Here is a 27,068-nt window from a genome sequence, read left to right on the forward strand (position 1 = left end):
TGAAAACGAGGCACAGGAGTCCACAAGTAGACTCCCCACCACTAATTTTGGCTGGCAGGATGCTGCAGGAGGCATCCACTTGTATAAAGAATGAACAGAAATATATTACACCACTAATCTGAAATGTTTGTTTGCGTGTAAGATGTTGACCAGATGTTGGCCTTAATTTTTAGTATTAAAAGTGGTATCAGTTTACAAATGTGGTATCCAATCTTTTTTTTTTTTAAATAGATGTATGAGACATCGATATACAGTGATCCCTCGAGTATCGCGAGGGTTATGTTCCAAGACCCCTCGCGATACTCGATTTTTCGCGATATAGTGGTGCGGAAGTAAAAACAGCATCTGCGCATGCGCGCCCTTTTTCCATGGCCGTGCATGCGCAGATGGTGGAGTTTGCGTGGGCGGCGGGGAAGACCCAGGGAAGGTTTCTTCGGCCGCCCAGCAGCTGATCTGCTCGGCAGCGCCGCAGCAGCGAGGAGCCGAAGATCGGGGTTTCCCCGCCGCCCACGCAAAGGGGAAACCCCGATCTTCGGCTCCTCGCTGCTGCGGCGCTGCCGAGCAGATCAGCTGCTGGGCGGCCGAAGAAACCTTCCCTGGGTCTTCCCCGCCGCCCACGCAAAGGGGAAACCCCGATCTTCGGCTCCTCGCTGCTGCCCGCCCGCCCGCCGCTCGCCTGCCCGCCCGCCGCTCGAGAGCAAGAGGGGGAGAGATAGAGAAAGAGAGAGAAGGAAAGAAAGAGATGAGAGAGGGAGGAAGAGAGTGTGAGAGAGGAAGAAGCAAGATAGAGAAAGAGAGAGAGAAAGAAAGATGAGAAAGGAAGAGAGTGACGTCATCGGGTGGGAAAAATCGCGATACAGCGTTTCGCGAAGATCGAGATCGCGAAAATCGAGGGATACAGTACTAAAATTAGACTGGCTTTCTTAAAACCTCTTTATCTTGATTTATTCAACACTTTCTCTTATTTATCTAAAATTTTAAATATTAGATATAAGGAAATGAGCTACTGAAAGTATATCTAGTTCACAATTTTAACACAGATCTACCGTACACCCGCCCGCCCTTTCTTTCCTTCTACTCTTCCTTCTTCTTTCCTTCCTTTCTTCTGTATGTTTATATGTCTGTCAACGTTCTTTTTTTATTTGTCTCTGTCTATTGTCAAATGAATACCGTTTAAACTATAATTCGACAGGATTATTGCTTTGATCTGTAATTACCCATTACTCGCACTTACTGTAATTTGACATGTCTATGTTGTGAATTGTAACCAATGTATTTATTGTATATTTGTAAATAAAACCTTTAAAAAAAAAGTAGTATCAGTTTAATAGGGCCAGTAGTATGTGCAGTACAGGTAACCCTCAACTTACAACCGTTGGTTTAGTGACCGTTCAAAGTTACAACGGCATTGAAAAACGTGACTTACAACTATTTTTGAGTTACGACCTTTGCAGCATCCCCATGATCAAAATTCAGACGCTTGGCGGTCAGTTCGTGTTTATCACCATTGCTGTGTCTCCAAGGTCGTGCGATCCCCTTCTGACCAGCAAAGTCAGTGGAGAAGCCAGAATCACTTCACAATTGGGTTACTAACTTTCAACTGCAGTGGATTCACTTAGCTGGCAAGAGAAGTTGTAAAATGGGCACCAAAACTTATTTAACAACTGTGGTTGTAAGTTGTGGACTACCTGTATGTGTTTGAAAATAGGGTAGTTGCTTTGGAGAGCAGACCCTGAACTCTTGAACCCAATTAGACAGGAAGCAAAGCAAGAGTTCACCAAGATAAGGCTTTCCCCATGCATTCCAATCCAATCAGATTTGTATGAGGTTGGGTAATTATATGGATTGGTCTTGTAGGAAACGCTAGTGGCATGGTGCTTCCCTTACACTTCCTTCATAGTTAGCGGCTTCACTTATTTAACCTACAATGGCAGTTTCCTTTGCATTGTCTTCCAAATTTGGTGGCAATGAATAGCTTTGCAAAAAATACAAAGGAGCTTTTCCCAAAAGGTAATTGGACTTCCTTAGTTTTTTCCTTTGGAATTCAATTAAATTCAATTGCCGCCCCTCTCCGAAGACTCACAACAGTAATAAAAACAGTATAACAATGGAACAAATCTAATAATAAAATATATAAAAACCTCAACAATTAAAAACCATACAGCACATACACATCAAACATGAAATACATTAAGCCTGGGGGAGATGTCTTAGTTCCCCCATGCCTGGCGATATAGGTGGGTCTTAAGTAACTAGTGAAAGACAAGGAGGGTGGGGGCCGTTCTAATTTCCGGGGGAAGTTGATTCCAGAGGACCGGGGCCGCCACAGAGAAGGCTCTTCCCCTGGGTCTCACCAAACAACATTGTTTGGTCAACGTGACCCGGAGAAGGCCAACTCTGTGGGACCTTATCGGCCGCTGGGATTCGTGCATCCAAGAAACAACAACTACTACTTCTCCTTCTCCTTCCTCCCCTCCTCCTCTTCCTCTGGACTCAATGGTGATGAGGTCAATTACAGATACAACAGTAGTACTCACAAACCCGAACTTACTTAATATTATCATCTTATAGCATTCAGCTTTTCCATTGCTGCATTCAACCCTGTCAATTAGCAGTTACCTTGCCTTGAAACATTATTGACTTGCAATCCTTCTCCTTTTGGCCTTACTTATGTCAGTTATCAGCATGAAAGAATTGTCCAGCTGAGACAGAAATTGAAGCTTTGTGCTATTGCTTATATCAGCTTGTTCTTGAGTAAATAGACAAGATTGTAACAGATAAAAACTCCTTGACAAGATCAAGAATTCTTTTGAAACGGCTGACAATGTCCTCCTGATCACAATGCATCATGATCTGTTCTCCTTGTAGATGTATATTTACACCTATGGTTGCTTTCTCCGTAACCGAAACAGCATCTTTTTCCTTGGAAGTCCCCAAAATTGCAGAAAATTGCCCCTTATGTTGTGTAATCACTCCAAATTTTGGATTCCTTATCAGCCTTTATTTTGAGAATGCATTTGGTAGCTCAATAACTATGGAGATTATTGGTCATCGAGGTCATGATGCAGGGGTGGGGTCTACTTTTTATTCATTCATTCATTCATTCATTCATTCATTCATTCATTCATTCATTCATTCATTCATTCAATTTTTATGCCGCCCTTCTCCTTAGACTCAGGGAGGCTTACATCACGTTAGTAATAGCACTTTTTAACAGAGCCGGCATATTGCCCCCACAATCTGGGTCCTCATTTTACCCACCTCGGAAGGATGGAAGGCTGAGTCAACCTTGAGCCGGTGATGAGATTTGAACCACTGACCTTCAGATCTACAGTCAGCTTCAGTAGCCTGCAGTACAGCACTCTACCTGTTGGGCCACCCCGGCTCTCTCTCTATTTGTTAACAATTCTGGAAGTTTAAGGTTGGGTATGCGGTAGGGGTGAAACCTTGAGCTGGTTTCCCACTACCAAGAGCACTTGTGCATTCACAGTGCTTAAAAAAAGCTTTTGTGCATGCACAGAAGCTAAAAACAAGATTGCCCTGCCTATGACCCTGCCAAAAGAACCAGTTTGGGGGGTGTGGCAGGCTTGGGTCGCTGCCAGTTCCAGTGAACCAGTCAACCAAGTTACTACGGTTCTATAGAAATGGTCCGAAGTGGGAGGAACCCACCTCTGTCATGATGGTCTCAAAGGCAGTTGGACTTCCTTAAGGAAGAAAACCAATGTAATTGCCTGTTGAAAAAGCACCTTTGAGTTTAGTAGCCCACATTTTTATTCTTCCAGGAACCTAACTTTTAACAGCCTCATTATGGTACTAGCTATTATTATTCTTATTATCCAGTCCTTTTAAGGACAACCCTGGAGACATTCTCAGAACATTGCTTATAACTGAACACTAATAGCTGATTTTGAACCGTCTGTTTGATAACAGAAGTGTATGACACAATATATTTTTGTCATGTAGCAGTTGAGACTTAAAAACATGACAGCCTTGGGCCAAGATACTTGATTCTAAAGGCAGCTTTTATGAAATTATGTTAATGCAGCCCAGGCCAAATGCAGAATTTGATTCTTGGAAAACATGTAGAAGGATAGTTATGGGAAATGTTCTGTCTTGGAACCAGGTGGTGATGTTCTTTAGATTGAAGCTGTTCAAAGGTTTCTTAGCTCATTTGTTTAGTTAGCTGGATTTGCCAGACATTAGTGTTAAAATTGCATTCCGACATAGTTCTTATGTCTCTGTTTTTATTCTCTGCCTTCTGGATTCCTAACTTTTTGCTTCACTTTCTATTTTCTCGACTGCTGATTCCTTACTTGTTTGTGTAAGGAGAGAGCAGCTCCAGCATAGCTTGATTTAATTTAACATGTTGGGTGAATCCATATGGAGTTTATAAATTATCGAGTATAGCTTGTACAGCCGTTGTGGCTTATTTTATCATTTAACCAGTACAACTATAAATGATTTTTTCCCCATTTTAATCGTAATGTTACAACCGCTTTAAACTTAATGCAAACCACTTTAAATTTGATCGTAAGAAAACCTCAGTTTTTGTAACAAATGTTGTCCAAGGCTAGAATTCTTACCCGATTCAGCTACTAACTTCCACAGTTTCAAAGGACCTATTCTTCTCATTCTCTACATCAACGACCTCTGCGATCATATCATAAGCAACTGTGTTCTTTTTGCCGACGATGTAAAACTTTTCAATACCACAAACAACACAACTATTTTCCAAAAAGACCTTGACTTCATCTCAGATTGGTCTAACACTTGGCAACTTCAAATATTATCTAGCAAATGCTCTGTTCTCCACATCGGCAAAAAGAATCCGAACCTCGTATATAAACAAAATCTGACAAACAACCCCCACGCAGTAAAAGACCTTGGAATACTAATATCAAATGACCTAAGTGCCAAAGCCCACTGCAACAATATCGCCGAAAAAGGCTTCTAAAATTGTCAACCTGATCCTACGTAGCTTCTGCTCCGGCAATCTCACACTACTCACCAGAGCTTACAAAACTTTCGCCAGACCCATCCTTGAATACAGCTCACCTGTCTGGAACCCACACCGAATTTCGGACATCAACACCCTAGAAAAGGTCCAACGATACTTCACCAGAAGAGCCCTTCACTCCACCACTCGAAACAGAATACCCTACGAAACTAGACTTACCATCCTGGGTCTAGAAAGTTTAGAACTATGATGCCTTAAACACGATCTAAGTATTGCCCACAAGATCATATGCTGCAACATCCTGCCTGTCAACAACTACTTCAGCTTCAACTGCAATAACACAAGAGCACAAGGTTCAAACTTAATATCAACCGCTCCAAACTTGACTGTAAAAAATATGACTTTAGCAATCGAGTTGTTGAAGCATGGAACTCATTACCAGACTCCGTGGTGTCAACCCCCAACATTTTTCCCTTAGACTTTCCACAGTTGACTTCTCCCGATTCCTTAGAGGTCAGTAAGGGGCGAGCATAAGTGCACTAGTGTGCCTTCCGTCCCCTGTCCAATTGTCTCTCCTATATTTTATATATCTTTTCTTCCATCCATATATCCTTCTTCTACTCTTCATTGATGTATTCTATTCTCATATCTCTTCTTCTATCCCTTCCCTGATATTTACTACTGCACGTTTTTATTCTCTTTAACTTTCAATTTGTATTGGACAAAATAAATAAATAAATTTAAAAATAAATAAATTCCAATTTGACTTCCATGAACCTCCTCTTATATTTAACAGATTGCTAAGGGGGTATGGGTTAGTGCACTAACGTGCCTATAGTTCCTGTAACATTGTAAGGTTGCTTTTTAAAAAAAAATTGTTCATTCAAATTTGTATTTTTTTGTTTGACAAGCAAACAATGTAATGATTTAGTTACTGGCTGACAACTGGGGAGCCTGAGGTCCCCCACGGCTATGGAAGCACATTAAATAGTTTCTTCCTCAACCCAAGTAGTTGTTACAGGGAAAATTAGAGAAAAAAAAATGCTTTTTGTATTTCCTGGAGGACTGTTTGGTGGGTCCCAGGGGAGGAGCCTTCTCTGTGGCGGCCCCGACCCTCTGGAACCAGCTCCCCCCTGAGATTAGAACTGCCCCCACCCTCCTTGCCTTTCGTAAACTCCTTAAAACCCACCTCTGCCGTCAGGCATGGGGGAACTGAAATATCTTCCCCAGGCCTATATTGTTTATGTATGGTATGTTGTGTTATTAGATTTGTATTGTACATTGATTTTTCTGATACTGTTGTGAGCCGCCCCAAGTCTGCGGAGAGGGGCGGCATACAAATTTAATAGATAGATAGATAGATAGATAGATAGATAGATAGATAGATAGATAGATAGATAGATAGATAGATAGATAGATAGGGGATGGATATACCAAGAGCAAATGTAAATATACAGGTAGTCCTTGACTTATGATCTAAATTAAGTCCAAAATTTTATGTTGTCAAATGAAACATTTGTTTGTTCTGACCCAGACAAACCCTCTGATGTGAACGCAAAATATTCCTTTATTAGGCGTGCCAGCAGCCCCGACAAAAAGATTATCACACAGGCTAACAAGTCCGGCCGGCCAGAGGATGAATAATTGTCTGCCACATCTATTCATCTCCGCCCCTGCCTTTTCTCCCCAGAGCTATGGTGGGGCTTGGTTAGCAGTGGTAGTTCTTCCATCTCAAGGATCGGCCTATAGATTTCCACTGCTCTCCTCTTCTCCGCCTTCTGCATATCCACGCGTCAGGCACTGGACCCAGATGTTCCTCCTCTTCCTATCAGCCATCCCTAGATCTGGGGGCTGTTGACCCTCCATTTGAGGGCTGACCAACGGGCCAGGTTCCGCCTTTGTCTCCCTGCCAGCTCCATTCCCCCTCTTCCCCCTCGGAGCTCTCAGGTTGCCTTGATGCTGACCCTGACTCCACGCCTCCTCTTCATCTGATTTGGCTGCTGGAGGGGCCGGCAGCCGACAGGCCATAACATTGTTAGGTGAGTGGACATTTTACAACTTTTCTTGCCACACTTCAATGGTGGGTTGCTACCACTTCAGACTGGTCCCTCCCCCACAGCCGGTGGTGGAAATCTGGCCCTCTTTACCTAACCCAGTGATGAAAAACCTTTTTTTTCTCAAGTGTGGAAAGAGCGTGTGGGTGTGTTATTGCGCGTACGCGAGTGCCCACACCCACACTGGAGGCTGGAAATGGCCTGTTTCCCAAGTTCTGGTGGGCCCATTAGGCTCGTGTTTTGCCCTCCCCAGGCTCCAAATTTCTTTCTTTCTTTCTTTCTTTCTTTCTTTCTTTCTTTTTTTCTTTCTTTTTTGATTTGATTTGTATGCCGCCCCTCTTTGTAGACAAATGCTTCCCTGGAGCCGGGGGAAGGTAAAAACATCCTCCCCCATCCCTCTGGAGGCTCTCTGGAAGCCAAAAATGCCCTCCCAGAGCCTCTGTGTGAGTCAAAAATCAGATGGCCGGTACACACATGCACGTTGGAGCTGAGCTAGGGCAACAGCTTGTGTGCAAGCAAATATTGCTCCGCGTGGCACCTGTGGCTGCCCTAACTGAGAGTGATGGCCGGCTTGCCATGCCCCCAAACCGGTTGCCCCGGTCGCTGCTGTTTGAAAATGGCTGGCAATCAACCCTTTGCGCAAGTGCAGAGGGTCAGGACTCAAATGTAATGTGCATGCATGAGCGTAGGAAACACAAAGCATTCGTTTCTAAAGTACACGCTTCCAAACCGGTAAGGAAGGTAAGAGAAACCCACCCCTGCCACAGTTACTAAGGGAATCACTATAGTTGTTATTATTATTATGTCAGTACAACACAGCAAACGAAATCACTATGCTGGATTTCGTATTTCATCACCAGTCGGGCGCTTCCCAAGCATCTAGGACTGCGTGATGTAGCGGCGAATTATGTTTGCCGATCCCAGTAAAGCGGCCTTTTGCAATTGACAGATGGAGATTTTGTCAATTCCGATGGTTTTCAAATGTCCGCTGAGATCCTTTGGCACTGCGCCCAGCGTGCCAAGTACCACTGGGACCACTTTCACTGGCTTATGCCAGAGTCGTTGCAGCTCGATTTTTAGATCTTCGTATTTCACTAACTTCTCTAGCTGCTTCTCCTCAATTCTGCTGTCCCCTGGGATTGCGATGTCGATGATCCATACTTTCTTTTTCTCCACGATCACAATGTCTGGTGTGTTATGCTTCAATGTCTGGTGTGTTGTTGTTGTTGTTGTTGTTGTTATTATTATTATTATTATTATTATTATTATTATTATTATTATTATTATTATTAATTGGATTTGTATCCCGCCCCTCTCCGCAGACTCGGGGCGGCTAACAACGATAAAAACAGCATGTAACAATCCAATTAATAAAACAACTAAAAACCCTTATTATAAAAACCAAACATACACACAAACATACCATGCATAACTTGTAATGGCCTAGGGGGAAGGAATATCCTAACTCCCCCATGCCTGGCGATAAAGGTGGGTCTTGAGTAATTTGCGAAAGACAAGAAGGGTGGGGGCCGTTCTAATCTCTGGGGGGAGTTGATTCCAGAGGGCCGGGGCCGCCAGAGAGAAGGCTCTTCCTCTGGGGCCCGCCAAACGACATTGTTTGGTCGACAGGACCCGGAGAAGGCCAACTCTGTGGGACCTTATCGGCCGCTGAGATTCGTGCGGTAGAAGGCGGTTCTGGATGTAAAATTACTCAAACTGTTGTTAGGCAAATCTGGCCTCACCACTGACTTTGCTTGTCAGAAGGTTGCAAAGGGGGAATCACATGACCCTGGGACACTGCAACCGTCATAAATATGAGACAATTGCTAGGGCAACAATTGTAAGTGTGAAAACTGCTCCCAAGTCACCTTTTCCAGTGCAGTCGTAACTTTGAATGGTCATTAAATGGACTGTTGTAAGTCAAAGACAACCTGTAATTAATACGAGAATATGGGGCTGAAATCTGGGACATTTGTAGGGCTGGGTGTTGTCCTTCGCACAACCATTAAAGCTCCACTCCTTTTGCTGTTTTGCTTCTTTTCAAGCTGGGTCATGAGTTCCCCTGTGCACATTTTTGTTATAAAGTGGCCCCTTTTTTTGCTGAATATGCCAACATCTTATTATGCACTCCAGGCAGAGCGTTAATCTTCTTAAAGAATCCTGTAATTCATGGGTTTTAAGTATAATAATCAAAAGGACTTCTTTGTTGCCATTGACTTTGATCTTGGCTGACCTTGCATTGGGGGCAGGATTAACTTGACCACATCCTGGTTCCTTGTTGCTTTAGGGAAGGGTTTTTTTTGGGGGGTCTCCTTGGATCAGCTGATACTTTAAACACCAAATAGATCAGCTGCCCCGTCTCTCGCTGTTTTAGTTTAATGCTAAAGGCTTGTCTCAAAGTCAAGTAGAGATATATTTGCATGGCTTTTTTTTTAATGAGTTAATTTATCTTCAATTACTGTTAATGACTGTAATTCCCTTGGGGTGATTTAGTTTTGGGGGGATATACGCTGCAATGCATACTGTTTGCTTAATCATAAATTCAGTTCTGTTCCTTTAAGTCTCAGGACAGATTGCAGGGCAGAAAGCCTGCAATTAAAAGTTAATTAAAACAGCTACTGAAAAATAGCAGTAGCCGGCCATATTTTCTCCAGTGGGGTGATATAAGTACACAGTTGGACGTCCACATTACAAAGCATGGGGACTATTTATTTATTTATTAGATTTGTATGCCGCCCCTCTCCTTGATGTATGATCATAATTGAGCTCAACTATTACGTATTGCTAAGCAAGACTGTTTTCATGTGAGTTTCTCTCCATTTTAGAAACATAGACGCATAGAAGACTGACGGCAGAAAAAGACCTCATGGTCCATCTAGTCTGCCCTTATACTATTTCTTGTATTTTATCTTAGGATGGATATATGTTTATCCCAGGCATGTTTAAATTCAGTTACTGTGGATTTGTTCCAAGCATCTACTACTCTTTCAGTAAAATGATATTTTCTCACGTTACTTCTAAACTTTCCCCCAACTAACCTGAGATTGTGCCCCCTTGTTCACTTTCCTATTAAAAACACTTCCCTCCTGAACTTTATTTAACCCTTCAACATATTTAAATGTTTTGATCATGTCCCCCTTTCCCTTCTGTCCTCCAGACTTATACAGATTGAGTTCATTAAGTCTTTCCTGATAGGTTTTATATTATCCATAATTTTTGTAGCCTGTCTTTGGACCCGTTCAATTTTATCAATATCTTTTTGTAGGTGAGGTCTCCAGAACTGAAGACAGTTTTATGACCTTCCTTGCCCCAGTTGTTAATTATTATTATTATTTATTAGACTTGTATGCCAACCCTCTCTGAAGACTCGGGGCGGCTCACAGTACAGAATACAAAAGCAACCATCATAAATATAAGTATCCAAATTTTGATTACATGATCACTGGAGATGCTGCCACAGTCATAAGTCACTTTTTTCACTGTTCTTGTAGTTTCAAATGGTCACTAAACAAATAGTCGTAAGTTGAGAACTACCTGTGCATAGATTGGGTCAAAAATCATACTAACCCTCGCTTGTTAACCTAGAACACAGTACTGCAGGCTTACTTTGCCCACTGCCAGCAGTTCAATCCTGCTCGAGGTAGTCTCAGCCTTTTTATTTATTTATTTATTTTATTTATTTATTGTTAGAATTAAAAGGGACCATGAAGGCCATCAAGTCCAACCCCCTGCCCAAGCAGGAACACTATAGCACACCAGTCAAGTGGCAGTTCAATCTTCTCTTTAAAATGTCCAGAGTGTTGGAGTTCACAACGTCCGCTGGTAGGTTGTTCCATTGGTTGATCGCTCTGACCGTCAGGAAGTTCCTCCTTATCTCCATGTTGAATCTCTCCTTGGTCAGCTTCCAGCCGTTGTTCCTCATCCGGCCCTCTGGTGCCCTGGAGAATAAAGTGATCCCCTCCTCTCTGTGGCAACCCCTCGTATACCTGTAGACTGCTATCATGTCCGCTCTGGCCCTCCTTTTCTCTAGGCTATCCATGCCCAGTTCCCTCAGTCTGTCTTCATAAGTCTTGGTTTCCAGTCCCCTAATCGTCTTGGTTGCTCTTTTCTGCACCCTCTCCAGAGTTTCAATGTCTCTTTTGAAGTGTGGTGACCAGAACTGAATACAGTACTCCAGGTGTGGTTGGACCAGGGCGTAGTACAGTGGTATTAAGACTTCCCTGGTCCTTCCAAGGTTGGTAAAATGACCCAGATTGTTGTAGGCAATGTGTTGATTCTGTAAACCACTTAGAGAGGGCTGTAAAGTACTGTGAAGTGGTATGTAAGTACTATCGCTATGCAAATATGCTTTAGTACGGTAAATAAACTACAAGGTCCAGTTCCAACAACATCAGTGGCAGGTTGTTCTCTAAGAAATGGTAGTGCTACTGGTGGGGGTGGGATGTTCTACCCCCACACACCTGGGATGCTTTGCATGTGCAGAAGCATCACACTAATGTGAGCGCATATACAAACCGGTAGTAAAGGGCTTTTAAACCACTACTGATGTACATCCCAAACCAAACAAGCCACAGTGTGGTTTACAGTGGTGCGTGAGCCCTGACACAGAATCCTTGAGCTTTGGCAGCCATTAAGTATTTCCAGGTTTATATTATAAACAAATCAACAAAACTAAACTCTAGAAAAAGCGCAAAGAAGAACCACCGAGATGATTAGGGGACTGGAGGCTAAAACATATCCTGAACGGTTACAGTAACTGGCCATTGCTAGTCTAATGACAAGAAGAATCAGGGGAGACATGATAGCAGGATTCCAATATTTATTTATTTATTTTATTTATTCAATTTTTATGCCGCTCTTCTCCTTAGACTCAGGGCGGTTTACAACATGTTAGCAATAGCACTTTTTTTAACAGAGCCAGCAAATTGCCCCCACAATCTGGGTCCTCATTTTACCCACCTCGGAAGGATGGGAGGCTGAGTCAATCTTGAGCCGGTGATGAGATTTGAACCGCTGACCTTCAGATCTACAAGTCAGCTTCAGTGGCCTGCAGTACAGCACTCTACCTTCTGAGGGGTTGCCACAGAAATGAGGAGGAGGTCAAGCTATTTTCCAAAGCACCCAAAGGCCAGACAAGAAATAATGGATGGAAACTGAACAAGGAGAGATTCCTGCTTGGGTAGGGGGTTTTGACTAGATGACCTACAAGGTCTCTTCCAACTCTGTTAGTCTGTTAAAGCTTAAGAAAAATACCCATCAAAACCTCTATAGGTAGTCCTCCACTTACAACATCTAGTGACCATTCAAAGTTACAATGGCAGTGAAAAAAGTGATTTATGATCATCACACTTACAACCGTCGCAACATCCCCGTGGTCCTGCGATCCAAATTTGGATGCTTGGCAACTGGTGCATTGCTTTGCAGTCGTGGGATTGCCTTGTTATGACCTTCTGACCACTCAAAGTCAATGGGCAAGATGCCAGATTCACGTAACAACTTAACAGCTGCACTTATTTTGCTGCATCGCTGGGGTGATGTAGGGTTTCCTGTTCAAGCAGGGGGGTTGGACTAGATGACCTACAAGGTCCCTTCCAACTCAAATAAATAAGTAAGTAAGTAAGTTAACAACCGTGGCAAGAAAGGTGGTAGAAAATGGGGCAAAACTCTCTTAACAAATGTTTCACTTAGTGACCTAAATTTTGGGCTCGATTGTAGTTGTATTTTTATATTTCTCTCTTTCATTAGAATCACTTTGCTCATTTCTTCGGGTTTGGGGTTTTTTTTTGCTTCCCTCCTCCATTTTTAAAATGCACGCTCTTCCTTCAAGAGCACAGGTTTTGCTGGTGAAGGGCATCTTTGCTTGTGCAGCTGCCCAGAAAATCAGAAGCAATTTGAAACAATCAATCATGGGATAATGTGATTTACACAGCATTGGGGTTTTTCGGCTGACTGAGGATCAGTTCTGGTCAGGTTATTTTCCCAGATAGCTAAATGTGGTAAATTAATATATCCACCAAGGATGACCCGTGTGAGCTGTATCCTATGATACAACCATGTGCTACATTGGTGCTACGTGTCTTCTTGCATGATGTACAGGCAGTCCTCAATTTACGACCGCAATTGAGCCCCACATTTTTGTTGCTAAGTGAAACATTTGTTAAACGAGTTTGTTTGTTAAGTGAATTTGCACTACAGTATTTTACGATGGCCATAGTCGTTCAGCGAATGTTAAATTAGTCAAACTGTTGTTAAGTGAATCTTTCCACAGTGGCCTGCAGACTGTTCTTTCTTTCTTTCTTTCTTTCTTTCTTTCTTTCTTTCTTTCTTTCTTTCTTTCTTTCTTTCTTTCTTTCTTTCTTTCTTTCTTTCTTTCTTTCCTTCCTCCCTCCCTCCCTCCTTTCTTTCTTTCTTTCCTTCCTTCCTCCCTGCTTCCCTCCCTCCCTCCCTTCTTTCTTTCTTTGTTTCCTTCTTTCCTCCCTCCCTCCCTTCTTTCTTTCTTTGTTTCCTTTTTTCCTTCTTTCCTTCCTTCCTTCCTCCCTCCCTCCTTTCTTTCTTTCTTTTTTTCTTTCTGTTAAGGGAGGGTTTTGTGCTTCTTTGGAACCCTGCCTTTCTTCTTTGTACACTGGACATACGCAACTGGCAAAAAAAAAATCTGATTTTTCCTTGAATAACATTGCACATAACTATGAAAAGCAAGCTGTGTTTTTCAACCCGTGACAATGCGGTTGGGTTGCATTAAGGAGAAGAATTCAGGCTGCTACTGTAAAACGTTAATCCGTAATCTCCCTAAAATTCTCTATCTTGAATTGCAAGCAGACGGGGATTAGATACCAAAAGAATGCGGCATCGGGCTGTCGCGCAAACAAGTTTATCGCTGCAGTGGATTTGAAGCGAGGAAAGGAAGAGGGAAGGAGAGCATTTCGCAGCTTGGAGATCAGCAAGAACTATTAGAAAACCATAGGCGAAAATGTTTCAATGACGTTTTACAGCACTGTTCATTGCATCAGATTTTATAGCCCAGTGATGGGGAACCTTTTTGGCACAGAGTGCGCAAACTAGAAGGCACGGGTGTTTTTGTGTATGTGCTGGAGCGCCAAAAATCTGAAGACCAGCTGGGCGGCACGCATGCCCACAAAGAGGGTTTTGCGTGCCATCTCTGGCATGCGTGGTTTGCTATCAGGGTTTTTTTTGTGTAAAGTTTTTTTTCCCCTGCACCTCAAAAACATACATAAGTAAAAACATTTATTTATTTATTTATTTATCTATCTATCTATCTATCTATCTATCTATCTATCTATCTATCTATCTATCTATCTATCTATCTATCTATCTATCTATCTATTTAATGGATTTGTATGCCGCCCCTTTCCGTAGACTCGGGGCGGCTAACAACAGTAATAAAAAACAGCATGTAAATCCAATACTAAAACAAGTAAGAAACCCTTATTGTAAAACTAAACATACATACATACAAACAAACATACCATGCAGGCCTTAAATTGTAAAGGCCTAGGGGGAAAGAATATCTCAGTCCCCCCATGCCTGACGGCAGAGGTTTGTTTTAAGAAGCTTACGGAAGGCGAGTAGGGTGGGGGCAATTTTAATCTCCGTGGGAGTTGGTTCTAGAGGGCCGGGGCCACCACAGAGAAGGCTCTTCCCCTGGGCCCCGCCAAACAATATATACCATCATAATCAATCATATCTGTAATTGATTGTAAGACACTCATGCCTTAATATCTAACGGTGTATATACATATAAACATATTGTATAGCGAATTATAAATCTAACAACTAAATTATATCTAATTTAAAAAAAGACTAACCTTATAGCCTTTCAAAAGGGAGCAGTTTTGCTAGAAACCAGCAGATCGTGAATTCTAGTCCGATCTTAGGCACGAAGCCAGCAGGTGACCTTGAGCCAGCCATACTTTTTCAGCCCTAGAGAGAAGGCAATGGCAAACCGCTTCCAATATCTTTCCAAGAAAACAGCAGGTACTAGTCCAGGCAGTGGTGAGGAGTCAACAATGATTGATTGGCTGTTTTTTATTGAGCTCATTATGAGTCTTACAGCCAGAATTTTAGCACGACAGGTGGTCCTCGACTTATGATCGCAACCGAGCCCAACATTTCTGTTGCTAAGCAAGACATTTGTGAAGTGCCTCGTTTTGCGACCTTTTTTTGCCATCGTTATTAAGCGAATCACTGCAGCTGTTTAGTCAGCAACAGGATTGTGAAGTGAATCTGGCTTCCCCATTCTCTTTGCTTGTCAGAAGGTCGCAAAAGGAGATCACATGACCTCAGGACTCTGCAACCGTCATAAATACGAGTCAGTGGCCAAGCATCTGAATTTTGATCCCGTGACCATGGGGATGCTGCAGTGATCTTAAGTGTGGGGAAAACGGTCATAAATCTCTTGTTTTCAGTGCCGTTGTAACTTTGAACTATCACTTAAAAGAATTGTTGTGAGTTACGGACTGCCTGTATAGCATTTCTATTGGAATAATGCACTTGGGTGCATTTGAATTGAGTGCATGGCTGAAAATCAGTATTCCAGTGTTCCTTCTGCATGGAATTCTTCTTCTCACTTTCTCTCCCACCCATCTGGATTTTTCTGTATGTTATTTTTCTTTGGAAATCCTCCCAGCTTTCCCTGCAGATAATCTCTCACAGCTTGGTTATATTCCGAATATTTTCCTTTAGCAAGGAGGGACAATTATGTCATTAGTAATTCCTTTAGCTCTCAGTATTATTAATCACTTTATCTCTCTGTCTGTCCGTCCGTCCATCCATCATCCATCCATCCATCCATCCATCTATCATCTATCATCTATCATCTATTTATCTATCTATTGGATTTGTATGCTGCCCCTCTCCAAGGACTCGGGGCGACTCACAATATATCAGAACAACATAACAATACATCTAAAAATCCAATTAATATAGCTAAAAAGACTTTAAAAACCTCTAGCATATTTCTTTAAAAAAAACCATGAGCCCGGAATGTGCTGTAACCCACTAGCAGCCCGTGCAGCTGGTAGCGGATTCCCTCTGAGACGAAGCCTATCTATCTATCTATCTATCTATCTATCTATCTATCTATCTATCTATCTATCTATCTATCTATCTATCTATCTATCATCTATCTGTCATCTATATCTATCATCTATCTATCATCTATCTATCTATCTATCTATCATCTATCTATCATCTATCTATCTATCATCTATCTATCTATCATCTATCTATTTATCTATCTATCTATCTATCTATCTATCTATCTATCTATCTATCTATCTATCTATCTATCTATCATCTATTTATCTATCATCTATCTATCATCTATCTATCTATCTATCTATCATCTATCTATCTATCATCTATCTATCTATCTATCTATCTATCTATCTATCTATCTATCTAATCTATTTTTTTCAGCATTGCTATAACTTCAAACGTTCATGAAAAGAATGGTCGCAAGTCGCAAGAACTATCTATTATTTTATTCACAAAAACCAGTAATATACAGCAAACGAGATTGATATGCTGAACTTCGTATCACAATAACAAAAGTCACATACACGAACCCCTCGTCTTACGAACAACTCGTGATACGAACCCGGGGTTCAGAAAAATTTTGCCTCTTCTTACGAACTTTTTTCGAGTTACGAACCGGCGTTCGGAGACTGCTGGGAAGCCGCGCGGCTGTTTTAAAAGGTGACAGCCGGCGGCGGGGCTTCCCAGAAGCCTCCCGAACGCCGGTTCGTAACTCGAACAAAGTTCGTAAGAAGAGGCAAAATTTTGCTGAACCCCGGGTTCGGTTCGGGAGGTTGCTGGGAAGCCCCCCAGGCCGGCTGTGACCTTTTAAAACACCCGCGCCGCTTCGCAGCTGTCTCCCGAAGCCGAACGCGGAAGTTCGGCTTTAGCGTTCGGCTTCAGGAGACAGCTGCGAAGCGGCGCGGGTGTTTTAAAAGGTCGCAGCCGGCCTGGGGGGCTTGCCAGCACCCCCCCGAACCCCGAAATTTTGCCGAACTTCCGGGTTCGGGGTTCGGGGGGGTGCTGGCAAGCCCCCCAGGCCGGCTGCGACCTTTTAAAACACCCGCGCCGCTTCGCAGCTGTCTCCCGAAGCCGAACGCGGAAGTTCGGCTTTAGCGTTCGGCTTCAGGAGACAGCTGCGAAGCGGCACGGGTGTTTTAAAAGGTCGCAGCCGGCCTGGGGGGCTTGCCAGCACCCCCCCGAACCCCGAACTTTTGCCGAACTTCCGGGTTCGGGGTTCGGTGGGGTGCTGGCAAGCCCCCCAGGCCGGCTGCGACCTTTTAAAACACCCGCGCCACTTCGCAGCTGTCTCCTGAAGCCGAACGCGGAAGTTCGGCTTTGCCGTTCGGCTTCAGGAGACAGATGGGAAGCGGCGCGGCTCTTTTAAAAGGTCGCAGCCGGCCTGGAGGGCTTGCCAGCACCCCCCCGAACCCCAAACTTTTGCCGAACCTCCGGGTTCGGGGTTCGGGGGGGTGCTGGCAAGCCCCCCAGGCCGGCTGCAACCTTTTAAAACACCCGCGCCGCTTCGCAGCTGTCTCCTGAAGCCGAACGCGGAAGTTCGGCTTTGCCGTTCGGCTTCAGGAGACAGATGGAAAGCGGCGCGGCTCTTTTAAAAGGTCGCTGCCGGCCTGGGGGGCTTCCCAGCACCCCCCGAACCCCGAATCCGGGTTCGGGGGGGTGCTGGGAAGCCCCCCAGGCCGGCTGTCACCTTTTAAAACAGCCGCAAAAGCCGTTTTTTTGTGGGGGTTTTTTTGGTTGCACGGATTAATTGACTTTACATTGTTTCCTATGGGAAACAATGTTTCGTCTTACGAACCTTTCGTCTTACGAACCTCCTCCTTGCACCAATTAAGTTCGTATCATGAGGTATTACTGTACTTCACAAGCGTCTAGGACTGTGTGATGTATTTTTGTATGATGCACGCAGATCCAAGTACAGTGGCCTTTTGCAGCTGGCAGATCGTGATTTTGTTAGTGTTTATGGTTGAGGTCTTTTGGCACAGCACCCAGTGTGCCAATTACTACTGGGACCACCTGTACTGGTTTATGCCAGAATCGTCGTAGTTTGATTTTAAGATCCTGATATCGGCTAAGTTTTTCTTGTTGTTTTTCATCAATTTGACTGTCACCTGGTATGGCGACCTCAATGATCCACACTTTTTTTTCTTTTCCACAATCGTGAGGTCTGGTGTATTGTGTTTCAGAACCTTGTCAGTTTGAATTCGAATGTCTAAAAGTATTTTGACATGTTTGTTTTCAACCACTGTCTCAGGTTTATGATCCCATCAGTTTCTTATCACTGGTAGATGGTAGTTGTGGCACAGGTTCCAATGGAACATCTGGGTCACATAGTTGTGCCTCTGTTTGTATTTTGTTTGCTATTTGCTATTTGCTCTGTTTGTTATTGCTGTTGTTATCATCATCATCAGCAGCAGCATTTTTCCCAGGGCTGCATGAAATACAGCAAATTTGTCCTATATGTCCAATGTCGTTTGGCGGGAGCCAGGGGAAGAGCCTTCTCTGTGGCGGCTCCGACCCTCTGGAATCAGCTCCCTCCAGAGATTAGAACGGCCCCCACCCTCTTTGCCTTTCGTAAACTCCTTAAAACCCACCTCTGTCATCAAGAAACATCTCCCCCTGCCTATGAAGTTTTTTGTGTATGATATGACTATGTATGTTTTCATATATTGGGGTTTCTTGTTTTTTAGACTTTTTAAATGTATTATTGTTATTTTAGATTCTAACTATTAGATTTGTCATTATATATTGTTTTTATCATTGCTGTAAGCCGCCCCGAGTCTACAGAGAGGGGCGGCATACAAATCTAATTAATAATAATAATAATAATAATAATAATAATAATAATAATAATAATAATAATATATCTATTTCTATTTCTTTTTATATTATTATTGTAAGCCATAGAAACATAGAAACATAGAAGTCTGACGGCAGAAAAAGACCTCATGGTCCATCTAGTCTGCCCTTATACTATTTTCTGTATTTTATCTTAGGATGGATATATGTTTATCCCAGGCATGTTTAAATTCAGTTACTGTGGATTTATCTACCATGTCTGCTGGAAGTTTGTTCCAAGGATCTACTACTCTTTCAGTAAAATAATATTTTCTCATGTTGCTTTTGATCTTTCCCCCAACTAACTTCAGATTGTGTCCCCTTGTTCTTGTGTTCACTTTCCTATTAAAAACACTTCCCTCCTGGACCTTATTTAACCCTTTAATATATTTAAATGTTTCGATCATGTCCCCCCTTTTCCTTCTGTCCTCCAGACTATACAGATTGAGTTCATTAAGTCTTTCCTGATACGTTTTATGCTTAAGACCTTCCACCATTCTTGTAGCCTGTCTTTGGACCCGTTCAATTTTGTCAATATCTTTTTGTAGGTGAGGTCTCCAGAACTGAACACAGTATTCCAAAGCCACTCTGAATCCTTTGGGATTGGGCGGCATAGAATAAATAAATAAATTTAGTTATGTAAAAATCTGGAAAGTGGATGGAATTGGAACCCTTTAAAGCAGAGGTCTCCAAGCTTGGCAACTTTAAGGCCTGTGGACTTCAACTCCCAGAGTTCCTCAGCCAGTTTTGCTTTGCTTGGCTGAGGAATTCTGGGAGTTGAAGTCCACAAGTCTTAAAGTTGCCTAGGTTGGAGACCCCTACTCTAAAAGCTTCTTTGAAAATGAATGCTGAATCTCTAGCAAACGTTTGGGTCAATTGACAAAATGCATTCTGTAGAAGAATAATTTGCATGTCACACATACCCCTGGTTAAGTCAACCATTATTTATCCAACCAAGATTTTTTTAGGTTCATATGACACACTGATTTGTGAACTAAAACAAGGGCTAGGTTTGTACAATGTGTTTGATTGAAAAGTAATTGGATTGTGTACCACTCAGACTTGTGTCTGGTATGCAAACTCAACCAGGTTGCAAATAGTCCTTTTCTTTCACCAGGAAAATAGATCTTTCCATTATAAAGCTTGATGGCACAGCAGATAGGTGCACCCATTCATTATGGTGTATTACAAGCTGTTCTGTGTGGTTCAGTGTTGTGGTGCTGTCCTTTCATAATTTAAGACCTACCAATTGTTCTGCCTGACTGGGCTCAGGCAATGCGTAACAGTCCAAGGAAAAGAAATCAAACACACACGTGCTCTGCTAATCAGCAAACTTGTATTAAATAAACAAAAAAGGGTTACTCAAAAACAGTTCTTAGTGTCCGAAAACAATGATAGTGCAAGGCTTACTTCAGCCGCATACAAAAACACAGGAAAAAACAAACAAAGACAACCTGGAATGAGCAAAGACGTTTCAGGAGTCCTTTTGAATCTTTGGAGCAAACAGCAAGTCCCAGAGGTTTCACCTCCCACGTGTCTGAAAAAGCTGGGTTGAAAACTCCAACGGCACGGAACAGAAACTTCAGAGCAGGAACCACAAAATAACACAGATAAACAGCCACAGTTTGCCTTGGGCCTTTGTTCCCTTTTATCCCTTTAGCCCTCATTAAGGGAACCACATCCAGCCCTCAGTATAAGAACCACACCCAGCCCAGGTGCTACTATTATGACTTGTAATACTCCTTCAATCGATCCCTTCTTTGCATAGCTCTTCGGCTACGCAGAACGATATACTGTATTGATCTGCAGAAGAACCCAGGGACGAAAGACTGTCTGAGGGACTGCATGCCAAATCCCCTGGGCTGTCTGCTGAATCCTGCGTACCAGTGGCCTCATCCTCCTGGCTGTCTGCCACGTCTTCCTGGCTGTCAGCCAGGCTTTCGCATTCACTTTGTGCCGCGTCTCTCCCATCTGTGGGAGCAATGGCTGGCCCAGGCCCAAACACAACACCAATTATGCTTCCCAAGAATATTGATATCATTGTGGCATATGTTAAAAACCTCTCTTTTTACATCAGCAGCAGTGATGTTATTGTATTTATTGATTAAAAAGGGACACAGTGGCTCAGTGGCTAAGATGCTGAGCTTGTTGACCGAAAGGTCAGCAGTCCAGTGGTTCGAATCCCTAGCGCTGGGTAACGGAATAAGCTCCCGTTACTTGTCCCAGCTTTTGCCAACCGAGCAGTTGGAAAGCACATACAAAATGCAAGTAGAAAAATAGGGACCAGCTTTGATAGGAAAGTAACAGCGTTTCCTGCGCCTTTGGTGTTTAGTCATGCTGGCCACATCACCACGGAGATGTCTTTGGACAGTGCTGGCTCTTCAGCTTTGAAACGGAAATGAGCACCGGCCTCTAGAGTCTGGAATGACTAGGATAGTGATGGCGAACCTATGGCACGGGTGCCACAGGTGGCACATGGAGCCATATCTGCTGGCACGCAAGCCAATGCCCTAACTCAGCTCCAATGTGCATGTGTGTAGCAGATTTTTGGCTCATAAGAAGATTCTGGGAGGGCATTTTTGACTTCCAGCGAGCCTCCGGAGGGATGGGGGAGGGCATATTTACCCTCCCCAGGCTCCAGGGAAGCCTTTGGAGCCTGGGAAGGATGAAACAGGAGCCTACTAGGCCCATTGGGAAAGAGGCCATTTTTGGCCTCTAGAGCAGTGTTTCCCAACCTTGGCAACTTGGAGATATCTGGACTTCAACTCCCAGAATTCCCCAGCCAGCAGATGCCCATGAGGTTAGGCTGTCTTGGCAATGGTATAAGGTGCTGCTCCTAGGACATGTCCATATCAGCGGAGCCGACCTTCCCTCATTTTCTCTATAATTGGTGCCACACCAAAATATTGTCGAATGGTGTCCTTTTTGTTGTGGGTCAAGAAGGGAGATGCCCGATATCTCATGGAGCATTCGCATTTCCATGGCATGGAGATAGCTTTTGGTCCATGTTGTTGCTATCCAGCATTCACTGCAGGGTGGGTCCCAGATTCTGCTAATGCTGGTTCACTCAGGGATGTGCAGTGCTAAAGAAAGAGCTTCTGCGCATGTGCAGAGCAAACAATAAGATGGTGGCACCTGTGATGTCACAGAGAGAACAAGTTCAGGGACATGGCAGGCCTGGGTCGCTGCTAGTTCCAGCAACCCAGGCCGCTAAGTTACTAACTGTTCTGGTTTCTGGTTACTTTCATTAAATGCATCATTTCATGAATAAGGCAACTCCGTTTATTTCTCTGCTCTCCTGTATTTTCAACACATTCCAGACATCACTCGGTCCGTTATCTCTCTCTTCCGCATTCCTCACATTCCTTTTCCTGCTTCACTGAGACAAGATTTATTTCCTAACTACATAGCTTTAAAAATGACAGCAGCACTGATTAAATACGATACAAAATACTTGGCTTACTTTAGCGTGGCAAAAACACCTCCATATTTCTTTTCAGCAACGTTGAAACTCCACCCTTCTTCTCCACCTGACGTGCCAAATACCTCACTACAATATTTAACCCATTCCTCTCCTTAATATCTTCTTTCAGACCTTGGCTCTCTACGTTTCTGAAGCCTTCTGAATTTAGGGTTAACCCAGCGCGCGTCTGATTCTCCCTCTCTAGATCCTGAACTCATAGCCCCATCCTGTGGCTGGCCTCCCACCTGTTCTACTACCTGTAACCCCGGGCCCCCCACTACTTCATAAACACTATCTGAATCTGAATCCTCCATATCTTCATCATCCTCTAACTGATCAAGAGTATGTACAACACTAACGATTCTATAGAACCGTTCCAAACCGGTAGGAAACCAGCTCTGATTCTCCATTCAGTGCAACAGAGTGGATGGTTGTCGTGTAAATCTTAGATTTAAGATGGGCTGGCATTTGTCTGTCACATAACTCACAAATGAGCTCTTGCCAGTGCATCCAGGCTGCATTCACCCTTCCTTGCAATTCTCCATTGTTGTCTTCTCCATTGCCCCATCAGGTAGAATTTGGGGGAACTCGCAGGAAGAAGATCGAAGGGTGGAGGCATTTTCCTTCCCACACCATTGCTTCCTTCCTATGCCAGACCGCTCACCACGAAAAGCAAGTGACTTCAATTATGAAGGTTAAACTTTTTATCAGTTAGACAAGTTGGCAGCGGGGAGGAGAGCTTAGCAAAGCTTAATTCCGGGATGTGCTTTAGACAAACAATTGGTTTGTGAGTCTTCTATGCATTAGTGACCTCTACTGGAGAAGGACAAATCAGAAGCTGACTTTCAGTAGGAGAGACATAGAGTTCTTTTTTTTATTCTTGCTTTCTGTTGCTTAAGTTTCTTTCTGTTAGCCCAGTGGTTCTCAACCTTCTTAATGCTGCGACCATTAATAAAGTTCCTCATGGTGTGGTGACCCCCAACCAGTGATGGGTTCCTACGGGTACGGTCAGGTACGCAGATATGGTAGAAAAAAATTGGTCAGGTAGGCAGAACCAGTAGAAAAATTTTGAATTTTTTGCTTTTTTTCTCTTCTGGGCTCTGGGTATGTTTTTCCTATCGCAGTAAATGAGTTTGAATGTATATAATTTTAGAAGAACTGTGTATGTGTGTGTGTGCATACATACACATACATTTTATATAGTAGATAATTTATATTTTGTGTGCCTGGGTGTAATTTGTATGTACACCTATGGCATATATACATAGAATAGTTGTTGTGAGCCGCCCCGAATCTTCAGAGATGGGCGGCATACAAATCTAATAAATTATGTCAATACAACACAGCAAACGAGATCACTATGCTGGATTTCGTATTTCATCACCAGTCGGGCACTTCCCAAGCACCTAAGACTGCGTGATGTAGCGGCAAATTATGTTTGCCGATCCCAGTAAAGCGGCCTTTTGCAATTGACAGATGGAGATTTTGTCAATTTCGATGGTTTTCAATAATAAATTATTGTTGTTGTTGTTGTTGTTGTTATTATTATTATTATTATCATATACATATACATATACAAAAATAGTAAATAGATAGGCAAATTGCATCTCTGAGGCAATGAGAGGCCAGGCACCCTAACTCAAACCCTTGATGTGAGTGATGTCAAGTTGGCCACCTTTAAGCCAGTCACATGACCTTTAAACCACCCCCCAGTCACATGATCATCAAGCCACTTCCACCTGGTCACATGCCTGGCAAGCCACACCCACAAAATAAGCCACGCCCTCAGTGTGGTAATAAAAAAAATTGCAGCCCTTCACTGTCCAAACCATAAAATAATAAAATAATTAGGAAACTCAGGGGTGGGTAACTTACCTTGTTGCCGGTTTGCTTCCTCCTGTGCTGTGTGACCGTACTTGTGGACGCATGGGCCCTTTGCATGCGCTTGCGCACATGTGCGCAGTGCCAATTTTAAAAAAAATGGGGAAAAAGGCAAAAACAAAGGCAACGTATGCTCAGTGCTGGAAATTTGACTTCTGCACATGCTCAGAAATTCCCATGGTACAGATATATATATGTATATATGTGTTTTGTTTTTGTTTTTTTAATGTCGGATCACCCTGGTATATTGAAGGAACGTCGCAGCTCCTTTTTGCCTCTAGGCCCAACCCAGGACCATTTCAAGGCAGTTAATTTTATTTATAGCCGACAACTATATTCTGTATGTGTCAAATGTTTTTTTAGCTGGAATTTTAAAATTAAGGGAGACTAGGATGTGGCTAGCTGATGAGGCCAGAACAAGGCCGAAATGGGACCATCCTAGTCTCCCTTAATTTTAAAATTCCAGCTAAAAAAACATTTGACATATATATATATATATATGTATATGTATATGTATATGTATATGTATATGTATATGTATATGTATATATGTAGATTGTTCTGAGTTCGGGTTTTGCCCTGTGTAATATTTTGCATGTTTATGCGACGTTTCGGTGAAATCACATTCACCATAATCAGGCTGAAGTTTCCAAGCTTCGTGCTGTTGAAACTTCAGCCTGATGATGGTGAATGTGATTTCACCGAAACGTCGCATAAACATGCAAAATATTACACAGGGCAAAACCCGAACTCAGAACAATCTACATACATATACCCGTGAAAATTTACGAAAACAAATATATATATATATATATATATATATATATATATATATATATATATATATATAGTAGTCCCTCGCTATATCGCGCTTCACCCACCACGGCTTCACTTCATCGCGGGTTTTGAAGTCAGCGTTGGCACAGATACAGGACAAGCCAACCAGCCCGCGGCTGGGCGAATGATGAGCGGGGCGGGGACTGAGCTCTGGCGGAGGCCCGTCCCCTCATTCAACCCGCCTCGCCAATGCCGAGAAGGCAGTCTTTATATATATATACACACACATACAGTATATTTGCAGTAGTCTATTTTATGACCTGGAGACGGATGGATAGAGGAGCGGTGTCTCAGTCTCCTTAGACTGTTGGAAATATGTGCTTTCCGATGGTTTGAGGCGACCCCTGTGAAAGGGTTGTCTGACCCAAAGGGATCACTACCCCCAGGTTGAGAACCTCCGTGTTAACAGATGACAGGTGATACAGCATCCTGGCTCATTAGAGAAAGAAAATGAGAGACACAGACCTGTCCACAGCCACACAGGGATTGAAGCAAAGTTAGCAGAGAAATATCGCTTAGAAAAGGCTAAAAGAAAGGGATGGTATTTATGCAGAGCATGAAAAGATGCGAGGCAAGGGTTGAAAAATACAGCTGGAGATAAATAGCTTTGTGTTTTATCCTGCAGAGGTTATGGCCTGATATAGTATGGAATTCGTCAGACTGATGCACTTTCTGAGTGATCAATACTGTTTTTTGTTTGTTTGGTGAACTTTAACCAGGTGCAAAGTGCATCTATTTCACTTGCAAGAACAAGCAGCTCTGCACACATGACAAGCTTTTAAATCAGGGGTCCCCAAACTTGGCAACTTTAAGACTTGTGGACTTCAACTCCCAGAATTCTCCAGCTAGCTATGCTATGCTGGCTGGAGAATTCTGGGAGTTAAAATCCACAGGTCTTAAAGTTGCCAAGTTTGAAAACCTCTGTTTGAACTGAAGCGCTCTGCCTTTGTTAAGAAAACAAACCAGGGACCTAAAGGCATGGAAGTCATGGTTTTAAGTTTCAGCTGTGTAAGCAAGGGAAGTGTAATTTATATTTGCTACTGTTTGTTGCCTTCATTTAGTCATTTTTTAAAAAAACACTGCCTGTCAAAATATTACACAGCCGTGCAAGGGAACCAAAACAAACTATGCAACATATAACCACAAAATCATATGTAATGATTTTCAGTTGTCTGATAATTGGGAGACAGGAGCTGCTATTTACTCTGAATCATCAAAGGCCTATGAGTAAATCCCTCTGCATTTTAAAGCCTCACTGTTTCTAAAGAGCACATCAGAATAGGTCTAAATGCAGAGTCCACATTCCTTTTCATTGAAAATAAGTGAAATTAAATACTAGGGAGCAGGAGCTTGCCATACATCTCAAAGGAGACGTCTTGGTGAGCAGTGCCATAACAATCCCATTAGAAGAATTACCAAAATAGTCACTGATTAGGATGCAGGTAGTTCTTGCGACTTGCGACCATTCTTGTCATGAATCTTTGAAGTTATAGCAATGTTAAAAAAATAGATTAGATAGATAGATAGATAGATAGATAGATAGATAGATAGATAGATAGATAGATAGATAGATAGATAGATAGATAGGCTTCATCTCAGACGGAACCCGCTACCAGCTGCACGGGCTGCTAGTGGGTTACATTCTGGGCTCATGTGTTTGTTTGTTTTTAAAAATGCTAGATGTTTTTAAAGTCTATTTAGATATATTAATTGGATTTTTAGATGTATTGTTATGTTGTTCTGATATATTGTGAGCTGCCCCGAGTCCTTGGAGAGGGGCGGCATACAAATCCAATAGATAGATAGATAGATAGATAGATAGATAGATAGATAGATAGATAGATAGATAGATAGATAGATAGATAGATAGATAGATAGATAAATTATAGAGATAGATAGATAGATAGATAGATAGATAGATGATAGATAGATAGATAGATAGATAGATAGATAGATAGATAGATAGATAGATAGATAAATGATAGAG

The 27,068-nt window shown here is 42.7% G+C and overlaps 1 protein-coding gene across 4 annotated transcripts in view; it reads left to right on the forward strand.

The window, feature by feature from the left end:
• The window catches only part of ST3GAL4 (ST3 beta-galactoside alpha-2,3-sialyltransferase 4), a 236,268-nt gene that overhangs the window by 107,570 nt on the left and 101,630 nt on the right, over positions 1 to 27,068 (forward strand). The gene's annotated exons all lie outside the window — the stretch shown is intronic.

Source organism: Erythrolamprus reginae, chromosome 12 (genome assembly GCF_031021105.1).
Source record: "Erythrolamprus reginae isolate rEryReg1 chromosome 12, rEryReg1.hap1, whole genome shotgun sequence".
In the NCBI taxonomy this organism is placed as follows: domain Eukaryota; kingdom Metazoa; phylum Chordata; class Lepidosauria; order Squamata; family Dipsadidae; genus Erythrolamprus; species Erythrolamprus reginae.